Source organism: Plecotus auritus (assembly GCF_963455305.1).
Source record: "Plecotus auritus genome assembly, chromosome: 1".
Taxonomy (NCBI): domain Eukaryota; kingdom Metazoa; phylum Chordata; class Mammalia; order Chiroptera; family Vespertilionidae; genus Plecotus; species Plecotus auritus.
In genome coordinates, this window is record NC_137770.1 from 123,832,891 (window position 1) to 123,853,053 (window position 20,163).

The following is a 20,163-nucleotide window of genomic DNA, read 5'->3' on the forward strand; positions in this document are numbered from 1 at the left end:
AAAAGGTGACAATTTTGCAAAAACACGTTTTTGTTTAACTAGGAGAAAATTAAGCTCCCTTTTTGATTTAACTAATTTTTAAATTCATATAGTTTTATATTCTATCCAAGTTTTAAAAAAATCTTACATTTTATTTCTTTTGTGTTTAAATATTAGATTTTTAGCATTTTAAGATTTGAAAGGGCCTTACAATTTTTTAGTCCAGTGGCTAGATGACTAAAACTTTTGACTACCACCCAATTAGAAATACAGTTTCCACTGTGATGCAGAGGTGTAATAGGTAGAATTCTAAAAATGCACCCCCCTCCATGATTTCCCACCCTAGTCCCTAGGACTTTGAATATGATGAGAAAATATGCCCAGGATTATGTTATACTACATGGTAAATGAGATTTTATGGATGTAATTAAGGTTACAAATTGAGTTAGCCATAAAAGGGAGGTTGTCCAAGTTGACCTATTCTAATTGCGCAAACTGTTAAAAACAGATTTCTCTGGCTTGCTGTGGAATGGGAATAGCCAGAGAGATTTGAAGGACAAGAAGGACTTGGGTTGTTGTTGCTGGCTTGAGAATGGATGGGGCCAAGTGAGAAGGAATTCGAGTAGCCTTAAGGAGCTGAGAGAGAGAGAGGCTCTGCTCTGACAGCCACCAAGGAAACAGGGACAGGACCTCAGTCCTATAGTTGCAGGGAACTGAATTCTACCAACCACCTGAATGAGGTTGGAAGCAAATTCTTCCCAGATAAGAGCCCAGCCTGGCCGGCACCATAATTTTGGTCTTGAGAGACCATAAGCAAAGAACCCAATCCACTCCACTTGAACTAATGACCTACAGAACTGTAAACTGTTATCCAGCCCGGTTGGTTTTAAGCCTCTAAGTTTGTCGTAATTTTTTACATAGTAATAGAACACTAATATGCAAGACTGTTTTGCAACCATATGAAGAACTTCTGTGGAAGAAATGGAACTCTTATAAGTGAAAAAATCAATTAAAAATATAGATATAACCTATATTTATGTAGTCATATAAAACACTCAAATGGGAAAAAACCAGCAGGGGATATACAAAGATAATCATAGTTATGAAGTTTTTATTGTCTATTTCTTTATTTTGTTACCTTTCATAATTAAAATAGATTTATATTAATATAATTTGTAAAAGTATAATTTAAATTAAGAACTTTATTACTGGAAGCATGCATATTCATAGTCCTGAAAGACTGCTGGCAAGTGTTACACATGAAAAACTTACGAATGTTTTCCCTAAGATTGCTTAACATATTATTTAGATAATTGGTATCAAGAACCTGTAGGTAATAAACTAAAAATCCTATATTCCTTAACACACCAATTCCCTAATTTGCTGAGGAAATAGCTTTTGCTGTTCTGTGTTGAGGAGAATGCACAGGCCTGCATGTTTTTTTTGTGTTATTGTTGATGGTTTTTTTTTTTTTTTAAAGCTCTGTGTAAAGGTCTAGGAGTGGCTGTTGGAAAGATAGATTTAAAGTTTCTTACTTATGGCCTTTAAAATAAAGATGCCAAAGGACTTGTGCCTATTATTTTTGTCTTCAATAATAAGACACTTTATTTAAGTTGGCCTTCTTAAAGAGCTTTTTGCAAAGATCAGGTTAAGCTTTATTAATCACACATTGAGGAAATAGAACAGCAGGTTTCCTAATTGCTTAGATGTAGTTGCATTCCTGCTGTTTAACTGTTTTGATAGCTTGGGAAAGGGTGAGTCACAAAGGAGGAAGGAACTACACTTATGACACATTATAAACACTTTTGGGTGTGGTGGTGTTTTTGCGTGAACTCTGAAGACAAATGAAGTGTCTCATTTAAAGCAATGAGGCTATCTCTAGGTTTTATTTTTTTAAATTGTTGTTGATATTAAGCTATAGGATAAACTTTTCCTGTGTCTTCTCCTGACTGCTTAGCATTAAATATACACCTTAAAGAGGACCATTAAGTAGGGAAGATATAAACTTGTATTGTGAAGCTGAAACCCTATCCTGCTGTCATTTTTGTATGAAACTGAATTATTAAAACTAACATTCCTAACCACATAGTATACTATTGCTATTCAGCATTCCTGGGTGATAACATTGATTCAGTTAAATAGCAATAATTAGAAGATTGGCTAGAATAACATTCCCATTAAAAGTGTGAATCCGCACACTTCAACATTATAAACCATTTTAAAACACTTTCAACTTTTTAAAGGGCAAGAGTTTTGGAGTTCCTAGAATTCCCATGTTTCCACTGTCACAATTTTAAAACTTTCATGCAGCCCAGTTGTATACCTGTAGTGACCCTTTCTTTCTGCTGGGCTCCCCATTCCCTGTTTGGTACCATCACTCTAGCAGGCTAGGCAGGCCCTGTGTTTCTTTAAGGGGACATAGAGATGATGATGAGTAAGGTGTAAGTGCCGAGGCTTAGTATAGGACAGGCCTTGTGGATGTGAAAATCTGGGTGCTGTTTTCTGCTGTGAAGTGCAATTCCTGCTGGATTGGAGATGGGATTAAAACAGCTGGCTTCTTGCCTCATATTTTGGCCCATTGCCCAGCCCTGAGCATGAGTCCTTCCTTAAATTTGGTGACCTAAGCACTTTACTCCTCTTACCCTGGTCCCAGCTCTGCTTGTTGGTACAACACTGGGTTAACAAATTATCCCATTTCCTTTTATTTTCTCTGAAGGAGAAATTATTATTTTTCATCCACAGGATCCATGAAGAGGGTCTTTAAATAGGTCCTTGTATATATTACTTTACTTGGCTAGTGCTATTACAGATTTATACATTATTATAACCTAGAAAATATTTAGTTTACAAAGTTTCTCAAGATTTCCTATGCATTTGAAGTTATATGTAGCATTTAAGAACGTAAGTATTATGAAAACAGTTTAGATCAATCAGTATTTCATGACTATGACTGCCAGGTTTTCCCATGTTTCCTAGTTTTCTTAATACTCTGATTTGTTGTTTTCCTCCTTTTAAAAAACAAATTAATGCTTTATACTCCTGCAATTTAGTACAGAGGCTTTCTGAGGTATCGTTTACATTTATGATTGTTGTCAGAGTTAGAGGTGAAATTGGGAGGTCATTGCCATTATCATGAAATGGGAAGAGAGGAGGATTGGACATGAACTATAGTTTTGAGACAGTTTTATATTTGGAGGTTGCAAGAGAAACATTATTGATATTTACTTATGTACTTATTTATTTCTTTAAAACAGACCAATTTGGGGCTTACATATGCACCACCTACCAAATTCTAGAGCCAATCGTATTAATTTAGTTTAACTTTTGATACAATTATCTTTTTTTATATTGAATTCAAAATGTAATATTTTTGGTTAAATTATATAATTATATATTGAGGAAGCATCTTAGGTCCCCATTGATATATGAATGGATAAAGATGATGTGGTTTGTGTGTATGTAATATTACTCAGCCATAAAAAAGAATGAAATCTTGCCACTTGGGACAACATGGATGGTATTATGCTAAGTGAAAGAAGTCAGACAGAGAAAGACAAATACCATATGATTTCACTTATATGTGGAATCTAAAACAAAACAAAATAAAAGAAATGAATAAATAGAATAAAACAGAAACAGACCCATAAATATAGAGAACAAGCTGATGGTTGCTAAAGGGGAGAGGGAATATGGGATGGGTGAAAAGAAAAAAATATATTTTATTTAATATATATTGTTGACTCATTAACAAAAAGTATATGAATTAGCAGAAATCTAAATTGTCATTTGTAATTTTGAATTTTTAATACGTTAACTGCTAAGAATTTGGTATACATCTTACATATATAAAGTTTTCATTTTAGAATTACTTGAACAGCCTTTTAAAGTGAAATTAGTTTATATTGGCAGGAATAAGATCAAGTTGTCTTTACGTTAATTCATTCCTAGCAGTGGTTCTCAACTATGGGTGATTTTGTTCCCTAGAGAACATTTGGAAATGGCTGGAGATGTTTTTGGTTTTCACAACTTGGGGGGTACAACTGGCATCTAACCAGGCAGGGATGCTGCTAAACATTCTGCAATGCACAGAATTCCAACAAAGAATGATCTGTCCTGAATATCAGTAGTGCTAAGGTTGAGAAACCCTGCCTTAAAATTCATAACAAAGTATAGTTTATGCTACCCTTTGTGCTTTTTTATTTTTCTCTCGTTAGATGAATCATCATTCTAAATGTTCTTATCATGTTATATGGTAGATTGATTACAAAAATGGCCTAATTATCTACCCTTCCTATCCATATCTTTGCAATGTGACTGTGTATTTTCTAGCTTCTTCATTCTAGGTTGTACTTGTGCCTTACTTTGGACAATAAGGATGTGTTGGAAATGATGTTGAGCCTAGGTCTTATAAGGTCTTTCCTGCTTCTGTTATGAACAAGCCCATACTACCCTGGCTAGCCTTCTGGTTACCAATTGCCCCTGTTGCCTCAGCTGACTACTAGCCAATCATAAGACATGGGAAAGAGGCCATCCTAGACCAGCCTGCCCCCAAACAACTTGGCTATTTCACTGTTGACACATACCAGGGTTTAACACAGATCACTCAGTCTGGCCCAGCACAGCAGAACTGCCCAGTTGACCCATAGACTCATGAACAGTAATAAATGGTAGCTGTTTTAAATCACTATATTTTGGTTTTGCAGCAATAGAAAATAGAAACATTATGATACTAGAAGCCCGATGCACGAAGATTCGTGCCAGAATGGGCCTTCCTTTCCCTGACGGCTGGCACTGCTTTCGCTTTGGTCCGGAGCCGCCTTTCTACCTTCCTACGCTGCCCAGAGGCCCAGAGCGTCCGCATATGCAAATTAACTGCCATCTTTGTTGGTTACTCCTGATTGGCTGTGGGCATCGCGAAGGTACGGTCAGTTAGCATGTTTGTCCATTATTAGGTAAGATAATAATGCTTTTTTGAGGGAAGGACATACCTGCTTTTTCCTATAAAGAGTTCAGTAGGCCAGTTTTTTGTTTATTTTTGATAGAACATCCCACAAATTTGGTTTGTTTGATTGCTTCTTTATTATTTATTTATGGCAAGAATACTAGCTACTAGAGAGTTAGAAGCAAGGGAGTGACATGATATGACTAATGTTTTAAAAAGTATTCTTACTGCTGTGTGGAGAATAAACTGTAGTGGGGGAAAGGGGTAGAAGTGGGGAGACCAATTAGTAGATTATCATAATGGTCCAGGATACAGGAACAGGAAAAAAAATAAATTAAATAGTTCTTTTTGCCATTGATTAATATAAAATATTTTTATTGTAGGCTATTTTTAAAACATTCTTTTGCATTTTTCATATATTCTCTTGATAAATAATGAAATTTTTAAAAATTAGTCTTTTAAAATAATACACATATGGATCTATTTAAAAACTCAATTTCCCCAAAAACATTAATAAGTTCAGGAGAGATGTGAGAAAGGAATAACAAATTACAAAATGTGTGAGGATGTGTTACATCTATATTACTAGAAAAGTATAAGCAGATTATTTATTTATAGGCATGGACCTCTAAATGTGGCTTGATTTCTGTTTAAGTACTATGGCTGATGCTGTTCTTTAAATTTTTTTTTTCGCCCTGACCGGTTTGGCTCAGTGGATAGAGCGTCGGCCTGCGGACTGAAGGGTCTCAGGTTCGATTCCAGTCAAGGGCATGTGCCTTGGTTGCGGGCACATCCCCAGTAGCGGGTGTGCAGGAGGCAGCTGATCGATGTTTCTCATCGATGTTTCTAACTCTCTATCCCTCTCCCTTCCTCTCTGTAATAAATCAATAAAATTTATTAAAATTTTTTTTTCATTCATTTTAAGTAAAAGGTTGAGGTTGAAATATAAAATGTATTCCTTAAAAATCAAAATGTATACAACAAAATATTTATATTGTATAAATACATGTAAGCAAATAGATAAACGTAATTTTAAATATAGGGATAAAACTGCAAATTTAAAACTGAATAAAACTTATTAGAAAGAATCTAACATAAATTTTAAGATTTTGACCTCAAGATAAATAACAGGTTTTTTTTTTCTTTATTGTATACATTTATTCTGGATTAAATATCTCACTCTTCTTAATTTTTTCACAGTATAGGAGTGGTTCTCAAAGAGGGTACTGCTACACCCAAAAGGGATTAAAAAACTTCCAAGACATTTTGCCCCACACTCTCAGCTCTGATAGCCACCTATTTAAATTGTCTACAACAAGCATGTCAATCTCAAAGGCTAACACAGGCCAAATAAATAAGATTTAAGTTTATGTGGGCCGCAAAAAAACAAAAGCTTCAATTTTCATAGAAACGTAGGTTTATTTCAGTAGAGACATGTTGAATACAAAGGGCTGAAATAAATGAGTAATGGTTAACATAAAATAATAGAACATTTTAGTACAAATTAATATTTTTTTCTTGAACATGAACTTACCAGACACTGAATAACTGCACAAATTAATAAGCACAATGCAAATAAACCTATTTTTCTTGTTCTCCAAAAGCGAAATATTTCCTGTTGCACACACCAAACAAGTCAGTCCAAGACTAATGACGTGGCAATCGGCTGCTAAAATATTCACTGCTAGCATTAGTGGAGAGAAATGGTGCTCCTGCGCATAAGGCGCGGTAAGGGAAATGAATGCAATACAGTTATAGTAATCAGTTACTAGCGAACATTGTAGTTCTTTATTAAAAATTAGTATAACAGGATATTGCAAAAATGAAATTACAATTTTTTTGTTAAAACGTTTGTTACATACCGTTATATTGGCTGGGCCACAAAAATGTTTGTTGTGAGCAGCATGTGGCCCGCGGACCATGAGTTTGACATGCTTGGTCTATAAGCTCAGAACAGTAATGATTTTAAAGCTCCACAATTGTTCTAGATCTCACATCTGCTCATTATTGAATATTTTCTACATCTTTGAATTTTAGAAGAATAATATGATGGATAAGCGATACCCCTTTATTTCTCACAATACTTAAGTGTACCACTAGTTAACATTTGAGAACAAGTGAGTTGAAACTTGTTACCCACAAAGCCTGGCTCTGCTCTGTCACTACCAGCAAGACGTTGCAAGCATAAGAATTTATTAACTATGATTAGAATAATCACCTCAATACAAATAACTATAATCCCCTGTTAAGATGATTATAAAAATATTGAACTTTAAGCTCCATAATTTCTCAAGTACAGAAAGTATTATTTGAAAGCATGTTGAATATGTCAGCATTCTATTAAAATCAATACAAAATATTTTAATTCCAATCATATAGTAAAATATAAATTTTTATAGTAGCTGACTATAAAAATATAATAGTTAAAGCATATTATTAATATGGAAACTACTTACATGCCATATTCAATTTATTCTTCATATACAGCTACTTGACTGATATAAAATATAATGTGAAACATTCAAAATTATTTTTAATAATCATTAAATATTTTTAAAACATGAAAGGTAATTTAATTAACCAGTTTATAAGTCTGGCAATTAATTTCCAAACCCCAAACCAAGGGTGTTTCTCATAAAGGTATCTATGAGTGCAATATTCATATTATTATCCCCAACATTTAATTTTAAAATCAATTGAGAGTACACAAAGTGACAAAAATGGCAAAACTAAAATATTTGTTATTTATCCCTTAAAAATCTGTTTTCTCTGATTATAGAAAATTATAAATTTTTAGAAATTATTTAGAATGTGAAAATTTTTCGTATTTACATACATGTGACATGTCAAGATTTAAGTTTATGTCCAAGAAATATTTGTGATGTGAAAAAGCTAGTTGGAGGACAGTTTATTAGTATAATGCCGCTTCATTAGTGGAATGTTTTACAAAATTTATCCTTACCGATGATATGCTCTTACTGATTTGAGAGCGAGAGAGAAAAACTTCCATGTGAGAGAGCAACATTGATTGGTTGCCTCTGGTACATTCCCTACTATGTCCCCTGACTGGGAATCAATCCTGCAACACTTGGTGCATGGGATGACGCTCCAACTGACTCACCCTGCCAGAACAGTGGAGAATTTTTCTTAATTGGAAAAATATACACCAAATTCTTCACCAAACTCTTAAAAATAATTTCCTAAGTGTAAGGGCTCCAGAAATATGGGGTTCTCAGACATTCCTGGACCATACTTTAAGAGATGGTTTTAGAAGACTGAATGTGATGTCAATTTGCATTTTGAATAAACACACTCGCCAGGTCATTTTGATGTAAATGGTTGCTTAATACCTTCTGTCTGAAGGGACCCTACCCTCAATAGAGCAGCTCCTCTTTGTTCATTTCAAAGAAAAGTAATGACTTCTGCCCCACCTGCTTGGCTCAGTGGTTGAGCTTCAACCCATGAACCAGGAGGTTGTGGTTGGATTCCAGGTCAGGGCACATACCCGAGTTGCAGGCTCCATCCCCACTATGGGGTGTGCAGGAGACAGCTGATCAATGATTCACTCTCATCATTGATGTTTCTATCTCTCCCTCTCTGTAACCAATAAAAATACATTTTTTAAAAAAGAAAAGTAATGACTTCTTTGAAAAAAATGTTGAAATGAAAATGGTTTGAAAACTATCATCTGAGATAACTGTCTGTAACAAGTAGAAGTTCTAGGACAGTTTGACAACTTTAAACATCAATACCAGGAGCACCAGGCCGGAAGGAGGCAGCGGAGGGAGGGGAGGGCAGGAGGAAGGATCGACCAGAGCTGCTGGGCCAGAGCGGCAGAACCGCCATGTCAGACAGCTAGAAGCTCAACCTGGACTCTATCATTAGGCACCTGTTGGAAGTGCAGGGCTCAAAGCCTGGAAAGAATGTACAGATGACAGAGAATGAAATCTGTGGTCTGTGCCTTAAATCCTGGGAGATTTTACTGAGCCAGCCCATTCTTCTGGAGCTGCAGGCACCCCTCAAGATCTGTAATGACATCCATGGCCAGTACTATGACCTGTGGCTGTTGAAATACAGGGGCTTCCCTCCAGAGAGCAACTACGTCTTCCTGGGGGACTATGTAGACCGGGGCAAGTAGTCGCTGGAGACCATCTGCCTGCTGCTGGCCTATAAGATCCAGTACCACGAGAACTTTCTGCTACGTGGGAACTGCAAGTGTGCCAGCATCCACCACATCTATGGCTTTTGTGATGAGGGCAAGAGACGCTACAACATTAAACTGTGGAAGTTGTTCACCAACTGCTTCAACTGTCTGCCCATAGCAGCCATCATGGACAAGAAGATCTCTGTCCAGACCTATAGTCCATGGAGCAGATTTAGCTCATCCCACGCAGCCTGCAGATGTGCCTGACCAGGACACGCAGGGCTGGGGCAAGAACAACCGTGGTAACACCTTTACCTTAGGGGCTGAGGTGGTGGCCAAGTTCCTGCACAAGCATGACTTGGGCCTCATCTGCCAGGCACACCAGGTGGTAGAAGATGGCTATGAGTTCTTTGCCAAGCAGCAGCTGGTGACACTCTTCTCAGCTCCCAACTACTGTGGCGAGTTTGACAATGCAGGCATCATGAGTGTGGACGAGATGCTCATGTGCTCCTTTCAGATCCTCAAGCCTGCAGACAAGAACAAGGGGAAATATGGGCAGTTCGGTGGCCTGAACCCTGGTGGCCGGCCCATGACCCCACCCCATAACTCCACCAAAGCCAAGAAATAGCCTCCGTGTGCCCACCCTCTGCCCTAGATGGTGGATTGTACAGAAATCACACAGCCATGGGGGTCACGCTGGCCTAGGCCTGATTGTCACGGGGAACATGGAGCCTTGGTGTATTTTTCTTTTTTTTAATGAATCAGTAGTAGTGTCCATTCCCCAGGGCTCCCTCTGCATGTGCCTCAGTGGCTGCAAGCAGGATCCTGGGGCTGAGGCTGCAGCTCAGGGCAAAGCAGGGCCAGATTGTGGGTCTCCAGCCTTACTTGGCCTCAGGGCTGGCAGCTGGATCCTGGGCAACCTATCTGGTCTCTTGAATAAAGGTCAAAGGTGGAAAAACTCACACACACACAAAAGAGCCCCCGTCAGTACCTTATGTATATTTGGTGGTTTTAAATTTTTGTTGTTAATCCTCACAGAGGATATTTTATACTTTGCTTTTTATTTATTACTAGAGGCCCAATGCATGAAGTTCATGCAAGAGTAGGCCTTAGCAGCTGCAGGCCGCTGCCTAAATCTTTCCCTCACAGCCATGGTGGCTGCAGCCCCGGTTTAGTCCGGAAGGATGTCTGGAAGGACATCCAGTATAATTAGCATGTTACACTTTTATTATTATAGACTAAAGGCCTGGTGCACAAATTTGTGCATGGGTGGGGTCCCTCGGGGTGGCCTGCGGGGATCGGCCCCTAACTCACGCCCCCAGGCTTGCAGTCCAAGCTCATGCCCCCAGCCTTGCAGCCTGGCAGCCCCGCCTAGCACCCCACCATGGCCTGGCGCCACCCCCTCACCTGCTCCATCATCCTGTGATCGATCAGGGCTAGGCCCCCCACCCGGCTCCCTTAGCGCCTGGGAACCGGGCAGTGGCCCTGCCCCCTGCTGCCGCCACTGGTTGCTGTCTGCGGGGTGACTGGTGGGGCGATTGGGCCCCTGCTTGCACCTGCCTTGGCCTGGTGTCGCCCGCTCACCCTCTTCACCATCCTGCCGTGGTCCTGCTCTTGTCGGGGCCAATCGAGGCTGGCAGCACCTCCACTGCTGCCCACTGCCAGTGCAGTGTGGCTGACGCCTGCCATGTTCCGCGCCGCCCCCTGATGGTCAGCCCACATCATAGCAAGTGGTCAAACTCCTGGTTGAACAATTTGCATATTAAACTTTTATTATATAGGATTTTATTTATTTTTAAAGTATATTTTTATTTATTTCAGAGAGGAAGGGAGAGGGAGAGAGATAGAAACATCAATGATGAGAGAGAATCATTGATTGGCTGCCTCCTGCACGCCCCCTAGTGGGGATCAAGCTGGCACCCTTGATCCGGAATAGAACCTGGGATCCTTCAGTCTGTAGGCTGACACTCTATCCCCTGAGCTAGTTGCTTTTTAGAGAGAGTGAAAGGAAGGAAAGGAGGGACAGAGAGAGAAACATTGATAGGAGAGAGACATATCAGCTGATTGCCCCCAGGCTTACACCCTGATCAGGGGATGGGGAGCAAACCTGCAATCCATCACTCACTAGTCCTTGACCAGAAATTGAACCCAAGACCCTTCCCTACTAGGGCATTGCTCTAACCACTGAGAACACCATCCAGGCCCGGTTTTAGTTTTTGAGAATGCTTTCTTAGTTATTTTTATTTTAGCCAATCTAACCTGAGGAGGATAAATGAAAAGTATAGTAGTAATTAAAATATTTCTACCATGACAGAGTATTTCAAATAATTTATAAATAGATTAGAGGCCCAGTGCACGAATTTGTGCACCAGTGGGGTCTCTTGGCCTGGCCTGCAGGATTGGGCCAAAACCGGCTCTCTGACATCCCCGAGGGGTCCTGGATTGCGAGAGGGTGCAGGCCAGGCCAAGGGACCCCACCGGTGCATGATCAGGGCTGGGGAGGGACACAGGAGGTTGGCCAGCTGGGGAGGAACCACAGGAGGGCTCCAGGGCATGTCTGCCTGTCTTGCTCAGTCCCGATTGGCCAGACCCCAGCAGCAAGATAATCTACCGATAGGAGCGTCTGCCCCCTGGTGTTTAGTGCACATCATAGTGACTGGTCGACCAGTCGACTGTCTACCCCCTGGTGGTCAGTGCCCATCATAGCGAGCAGTTGAGCGGCCTTAGCATATCATTAGCACATTATGCTTTGATTGGTTGAATGGCTGACCAGACACTTAGCATATTAGTTCTGAATTTATCTGCTCTGTGGACAGTAAAGTTCAGGAAAATGTCTATTTAAACTGGAATCAACCAGTTAGAGTGCTTCATATTATTTCTATGTGATAAGATATCAAATAATTTTAAAGTATTCTATTTGTTTTATGTCCATTTTCTAGGCTTACATAAAAATTATCTGGGTAATAAAGAAAAACTTTATAGATATTGTGCTTTGTTAAGTAATAGATCTATGGTTTTTAGAAACATAAATAACATATTTTCCTTTCATAGATTACTTCTCCCCACCCCCCACCCCCCCCCCGAAAAATGCCAGGTAAGAAGAGGGAGACTTTCCCTTTTTATATATCCTTCTCTGTACTGTTTGACCTTTTACCATGCATATGTATTCAATTTGAAAATGTAAAATTCAGTCCTTAAGCAAAAGCTGCCTGGCTCTAGCTGGTTTGGCTCAGTGGATAGAGTGGTGGCCTGGGGACTGAAAGGTCCCAGGTTCAACTCTGATCAAGGGCACATGCCTGGGTTGCAGGCTTGATCCCCAGTAGGGGCGTGCAGGAGGCAGCCAGTCAATGAATCTCTCTCATCGTTGATGTTTCTCTCTCTCTTTCCCTTTCTCTTCCTCTCTGAAGTCAATAAAAATATACTTAAAAAAAAATATATATATATATATATATATATATATATATATATATATATATATATATATATATATAAAGCTGCCTGTTTTCTTAACCTCAGCCATATACTTAAAGTGGAAGAAGTTTGGAGTGGAAGAAGCAAAAAAAGAACATTTATAGCTGGTTATGATAGTGGAAGGATGTAGATCAAGCATGTCAGACTTGTGGCCCACAGTGAATATTTTTGTGGCCCAGCCAATATAACAGTATGTAAGAAACGTTTTGATAAAATTTTCGTAACTTAATTTTCATAATATCCTGTTATACATAATCTATTTATATAAAAGCCAAGTGACTGGAAGGACCAGTTGCCATGACGCGCACTGCAGTGGCCAACCTACCCGATCCGGGCCCCGATCAGCCCCACCCCAACCTCCCTCGGCTCCTCTCCCCGGCTGGCCCCCCTGGTTGACCCCCCGACCCCAATTGGGGGTGGGGCCAGCTGGCCAACCTCCCGTGACCCACCCCTGCCCCCGATTGGCCCCCCCCCACCCTGATGGGGACGGGACTGGCCGACCAACCTCCTGCATTCCTTCCCTCCCGCCAGCCCCGCCCCCAATCAGCCCCCATTGGGGCGGGTGGCTGGACCCCACCCATGCATGATTTTGTGCTCCGGGCCTCTAATTATTAATAACGAACTACAGCATTCACTAATGACTGATTACTATAATCGTGTTGCATTCATTTCCCTTACATGCCTTACATGCCTTATGGGCAGGCACACCATATCTTTTTTTTAAATATATTTTTATTGATTTTAGAGAGGAAGGGAGAGGGAGAGAGAGATAGAAACATCAATGATGAAAGAGAATCATTGATTGGCTGCCTCCTGCACGCCCCCTACTGGGGATCGACCCTGCAATCCCAGGCATGTGCTCTTGGCTGAAATCGAACCTGGGACTCTTTAGTCTACAGGCCGGCGCTCTATCCACTGAGCCAAACCGGCTAGGGCGGCACACCATTTCTTTCCACTAATACTAGCAATGAATATTTTAACAGTCAATTGCCACATCATTGGACTGACCTGTTTGGTGTATGCAACAGGAAATATTTCGCTTTTGGAGAACAAGAAAAATAGGTTTATTTACGTTATGCTTATTAATTTGTGCAGTTATTCAGTGTCTGGTAAGTTCATGTTCAAGGAAAAATATTAATTTGTATTAAAATGTTCTATTATTTTATGTTAACCATTACTCATTTATTTCAGCCCTTTGTATTCAGCATGTCTCTACCAAAATAAACCTACGTTTCTATGAAAATTGAAGCTTTTGTTTTTTTGCGGCCCACATAAACTTAAATCTTGTTTTATTTGGCTCATGTTAGCCTTTGAGTTTGACACGTTTGATGTAGATGGACTAGATGTGAGAAGTGTATCAGGCAGAGCACTGGCAGGCAGCTCTCCTTCTACTCTCTTCATGGGGTTCCTAGAACATAATTGACTCCAGGGACACCCTCTTGCTCCAGAGTTTGTAGGGATCAATTCAATTGTGGTCCTATTACTTGATTTCTGTGAGATTTTCCTAGTGGCACATTGTATAGTTCTATGATAAATATGTTTGTTTTTAAGGCAACTTGAAGGATATTTGTTTCTTGCAAGAAGCTTGAACAGAACAATATTCATTGTAGAAAATTTAGAAAACATTGAAAGTATAAAGAATACAAGGCTTTTCTAATCCCACATTCCATAGCTGTTAACTCTTTATTTCCTTCCATTATTTTTCTTAATTTTTTTTCCTTAAAATTGTCATCTTACAAACTTGGTAAATATTTAATATTTGCATGTCTTTTTTTTTTTTTTTTTTACATTTTAGAAGTTTGTTTATTGATCTATTTACAGAAAAATATACAAAGTTGAGCACTTATACATATTTTATATAACTTTGTTTTTGTTCTGCCCTTTTTTTTTATTGTCTAAAGTTTTACATATATCTCCGATTTCCCTGATTCACCCCCCTTCCGGGCCATTCCCACACCCGAGGGCAAGCCCCCTCTGCCCCAGTGTCTGTGTCCATTCGTTATGCTAATATGCACGCATACAAGTCCTTTGGTTGATCTCTAACCCTCCCACCTCCTCTGCCATTTGTGTCTGGATCTATTTTTGTTCATCAGTTTATGTTGATCATTATATCCCACATATGATTGAGATCATGTGATATTTATCTTGCTCCGACTGGCTTATTTCGCTTAGCATAATGCTGTCTAGTTCCATCCATGCTGTTGCAAATGGTAAAAGTTCCTTCTTTTTTATAGCAGCTTAGTATTCCTTTGTGTAGATGTATCACAGTTTTCTGATCCACTCAACTGCTGATGGGCATTTATGTTGTTTCCAAATGTTAGCCATTGTAAATTGTACTGCTATGAACATAGGGGTGCATATATCCTTTTTGATTGGTGTTTCTGTTTTCCTGGGATATATTCCTAGAAGTGGGATTACTGGGTCAAATGGAAGTTCCATTTTTAAGTTTTTGAGGAAATGCCATGCTGTTCTCCACAGTGGTTGCACAGTCTGCATTCCCACCAGCAATACATGCGGGTTCCTTTTTCTCCGAATCTTCTCCTGCACTTGTCCTTTGTTGATTTGTTAATGATAACCATTCTGACGGGTGTGAGATGGTATCTCATTGTTGTTTTGATTTGCATTTCTCGGATGATTAGTGACTTTGAGCATGTTTTCATATGTCTCTCGGCCTTCTGTATGTACTCTTTCGAAAAGTGTCTGTTTAGGTCCTTTGACCATTTTTTGATTGGATTGTTTATCTTTCTTTTGTTAAGTTGTATGAGTTCTCTGTAATTTTTGGAGATTAAACCCCTATCTAAAATAGCATTGGCAAATATGTACTCCCATTCAATGGGCTTTCTTGTTGTTTTGTTGATCGTTTCTTTTGCTATGCAGAAGCGTTTTATTTTTATGTAGTCCCATTTGTTTATTTTCTCCTTAGTCCCCATTGCCCTAGGAGATGTGTTGGTAAAGATATTGCTACAACACATGTCTGCTATTTTGCTGTCTATGGAGGCTTGTAGAATTTTTATGGCTTCCCATCTTACATTTAAGTCCTTTAGCCATTTTGAGTTTGTTTTTGTGTATGGTGTAAGTTGCATGTATCTGACCAAATTTCCAAGCACCATTTATTGAAGAGACTGTCTTTACTCCATTGTGTGCTCTTGCCTCCTTTGTCAAATATTAATTGAACATAATGGCTTGGGTTGATTTCTGGGTTCTCTGTTTTGTTCCATTGTTCTATATGTCTATTCTTGTGCCAGTACCAGGCAGTTTTGAGAACCATGGCTTTGTAATATAGCTTAATATCTGGTATTGTATTCCCTCCAACTTTGTTCTTATTTCTCAGGATTACTGTGGCTCTTCAGGGTCTTTTTTTTTTTATTCCAGATGAATTTTTGGAGAGTTTGTTCTAAATCTTTGAAGTATGCCATTGGTATTTTAATGGGGATTGCATTGAATCTGTAGATTGCTTTGGGTAGTATGGACATTTTAATGATGTTGATTCTACCAGTCCATGAACATGGTATGTTCTTCCATTTGTTTATGTGTCTTCCTCTATCTCTTTTTTCAATGTCCTGTAGTTTTCCAAGTACAGGTCTTTTACCTCCTTAGTTAAGTTTATTCCTAAGAATCTTAATTTTTTTGGTGCAATGAGATTTTTTTTTTTTTAGTTTCTCTTTCTGTGGTTTCATTATTGGTGCATAAAAAGACCATAGATTTCTGGGTGTTAATTTTGTATCCTGCTACATTGCCAAATTCATTTATTAGGTCTAGTAGTTTTTTTATGGCGTCTTTGGGGTTTTCTATGTACAGTATGATGTCATCTGCGAATAAGGACAGTTTTACTTCTTCTTTTCCAATTTGGAGGCCTTTTATTTCTTCTTCTTCTCTGATCGCTATGGCTAGCATTTCTAGTACTATATCAAACAGGAGTAGTGAAAGTGGACATCCCTGTCTTGTTCCCGTTCTCAGGGGAAATGAGTTTAGTTTTTGCCCATTGAATATGATGTTGGCTGTAGGTTTGTCATATAAGGCTTTTATTTTGTTGAGGTATGATCCCTCTATTCCCACTTTGATGGGAGTTTATATAAAGAAAGGGTGTTGGATTTTGTCAAATGCTTTTTCTGCATCAATTGATATGATTCTGTGATTTTTGTCTCTCAATTTGTTTATGCGATGTATCACATTTATTGATTTGCGGATATTGTACCATCCTTGCATTCCCGGAATACATCCCACTTGGTCATGGTGTATTATCTTTCTAATGTAATGCTGGATCCGATTTGCTAGAATTTTGTTGAGGAATTTAGCATCTATGTTCATCAAGGATATTGGCCTGTAGTTCTCTTTTTTTGTGGTGTCTTTATCTGGTTTTGTGACTAGGGTAATGCTGGTTTCATAGAAAGAGGTTGTAAGTGTGCCTTCCTCTTGAATTTTTTGGAATAGTCTGAGGAGGATAGGTTTTAGTTCTTTGAATGCTTGTTAGAACTCCCCTGTAAAGCCATCCGAACCATGGCTTTTTTTTACTGGATGATTTTTGATTACTGCTTAAATTTCTTCCATAGTTATTAGCCTATTCAGGTTTTTTTATTCTTTCTGATTGAGTTTTTGGAGCTTGTATTTTTCTGTGAATATGTGCATTTCATCTAGGTTGTCCATTTTGTTGGAATAGTGATGTTAATGGTATTTTTTCATAATCCTTTGTATATCTGTGGGATCTGTTGTTACTTCACCTCTTTCATTTCTGATTTTGTTTATTTGGGTCCTCTCTCTTTGCTTCTTGGTAAGCCTGGCTAGACGTTCATCAATCTTGTTTATCCTTTCAAAGAACCAGCTCTTGCTTTTGTTGATCTTTTGTATTGTTTTTTGGTCTCTATGTCATTTATTTCCACTCTGATCTTTATTATTTCCTTCCTTTTATTCACGCTGGGCTTTTCTTGTTGCTCTCCTTGTAACTCTTAGAGTTTTAGGGTTAGATCATTTATTACCATTTTTTCTTATTTTTTGAGGTAGGCCTGTTGAGCTATGAACTTCCCTCTCAGGACTGCTTTCACCGTATCCCATAGATTTTGGATTTTTGTGTTTTCATTGTCTTTTGTTACCAGGATGCTTTTTATTTCTTCTTTGATCTCTTCGGTAACCCAATCATTGTTTAATAGCATGTTATTTAGCCTCCGAGTATTTGATTTTTTCATTGTTTTTATTGTTGTTGATTTCTAATTTTATGCCATTGTGCACTGAGAAGATGCTTGATATGATTTCTATCTTGTTGAATTTGAAGAAACTTTGTGTCTCAATATGTGTTCTGTCTTCGAAAATGTCCCATGTGCACTTGAGAAGAATGTATATGCTGTGGCTTTGGGGTGAAATGTTCTGAAGATGTCAATTAGTTCTATCTGACTTAGTGAGTCATTTAGGATTGCTGTTTATTTGTTGATTTCTTGGTTAGAGGATTTATCCAGTGGTGTTAGTGGGGTATTAAAGTCCCCTACTATGACTGTATTGCTGTCAATCTCTCCCTTGATATCTTCCAGAAGTTTTATTATGTATTTGGGTGCTCCTATATTGGGTGCATATATGTTTACCAGAGTTATATTTTCTTGTTGAATTGCTCCCTTTAGTATTATGAAGTGGCTTTCCTTATCTTTTGTTATGGCCTTCACTTTGAGTTCTTATTTGTCAGATATAAGTATTGCTACCCCAGCTTTTTTTTTTTTTTTTCCATTCGCCTGAAAATATTTTTTCTATACCTTCACTATCAGTCTGTGTGAGTCCTTTTTTCTGGGGTGGGTCTCCTGTTGACAGAAGATATATGAGTCATGTTTTCTTATCCACTAAGCTACCCTATATCTTTTGATTGGGGCATTTAATCCATTTACATTTAAAGTTATTATTGATAGGTAATTGTTTGTTGCCATTTTTATTCTTCATGCCTGTGTTCCTTCTTCCCTTCCTATTTCTTCTTTTTGCATCAGTCCCTTTAGCATTTCTTGCATTGCTGGTTTGGTGGTAATATACTTTCTTAGTCCTTTTGTTGTCTGTGAAGCTCCTGATTTCACCTTCAATTTTGAGTGATAGCCTTGCTGGGTATAGTATTCTTGGATTCAGACCCTTCTTTGCATGACTTTGTATAGTTCATTCCATTCCCTTCTGGCCTGATGTGTTTCTGTTGAGAAATCAGTTGATGGTCTGATGGGAGATCACTTATAGGTAACTTTCTGTCTCTCTCTGGCCACCTAATTATGATGTGTCTTGGTGTTGGTCTTTTTGGGTTCATTTTGTTTGGGGCTCTGTGAGCTTCTTGGACTAGTGTGAGTTTTTCCTAATATCAGGGCAGTTTTCTGTCATTATTTCTTCAAACAGGTTTTCTATTTCTTGTTCCCCTTCCTCTCCTTCTGGCACACCTATTATGTGGATGCTGTTTCGTTTTGCATTGTCCCAAAGCTCCCTTTGGCTCTCCTCCTGTTTTTCAAGTATTTTAAGTTTTTTTTTTTTTTTTTCCAGTTGCTGCTCACTTAGGTATTTTTTCCTACCTGTGTTCTAGTTCACTGCTGTGGTTCTCAGTTTCTTCTGTTCTACTGTTGATGCTTTCTATTGTGTTCTTTATTGCTGCTATGTCATTCTTCATTTCTTCTTGGTTCTTCTGCATTTCCTCTTGGTTCTTACACATGTTGTTGAATTTGTCTTCCATCCTTTTCACCATCCTTATGACCATTGCTCTGAATTCTTTCTCTGACAAATTGCTTGCCTCCATTTTATTTACTTTCTTTTCTGGTGATTCCTCCTTTTCTATCATATGGGGAATTTTTCTTTGTCTCCCCATGTTCGCTTCTCTCAGGGTGTCCAGTTATATAGGTCACTCTCTACCCCTTTGACTTAAAGGCACAAAATACAACATGACAAGACACAATGCAGAGGACACCAAACATGACTGTATTCATGAAACCAATAACCCCAAATAAAGGTGACCTCCAGAGAAAAGAGAATTTGGGGAGAGAAAAGAGTGCAAAAATGATATTGAGAAAAGGAAAAAAGGTAAGAGAGAAAAGAAAAGAGAGAAAAAAAGAAGGGGAACAAAATCTATGTATATGGGGAGAAAACTCCACAAAACCAACAACTAATCCAAAAAATGCAAAAACAAACACCCAGAAAAGAAGGAGGAAATCTGAATCTGAAGAGGCAGAGGTTATTTCCAGAAGGTAAGGTCAAGGAATTGAATGAATGGGGAAATGGCCATGACTCAGTATAGAGGAGGATTCAGACCCTCCAAGTGAATGAGTGTATAAGAAGAAAAGTAAAAATAAAATACTAAAAAATAAAAATAAATGTAATTGAAAAATATATATTAAAATATATATAAAAGAAAATTTATACGTATATAAATTTTTCCCTTTCTTTAATCTATCTATCTATGTATTCATCTATTTTTGGAAAAGGAGAATAGAGAGCAGATAGGCCTGAGTTGGTTTTTGAAACTAATTAAGCTATTAGTAGAAGAAGAGAACAAGCGAGGAATAGGAAAAACAGAAGCTTAAGAACACACACAAAAAAAACCTATTAAACAGTGAAACAAACAACAAGAAGAAAGAAAAAGTGAAGTAGTGAAGTTCATTCGCTTCAGTGGAGCTTCAGTGACCCATGG

At 38.5% G+C, this 20,163-nt stretch overlaps 1 protein-coding gene and 1 pseudogene across 2 annotated transcripts in view; both read left to right on the forward strand.

Annotated features, from left to right (window-relative positions):
• The window catches only part of UACA (uveal autoantigen with coiled-coil domains and ankyrin repeats), a 128,167-nt gene that overhangs the window by 20,407 nt on the left and 87,597 nt on the right, over positions 1–20,163 (forward strand). The window lies entirely within an intron of this gene.
• LOC308253818 (serine/threonine-protein phosphatase PP1-alpha catalytic subunit-like) lies at positions 8,766–9,693 on the forward strand (annotated as a pseudogene). Its single transcript has one exon. The product of its transcript is annotated as a serine/threonine-protein phosphatase PP1-alpha catalytic subunit-like (transcript).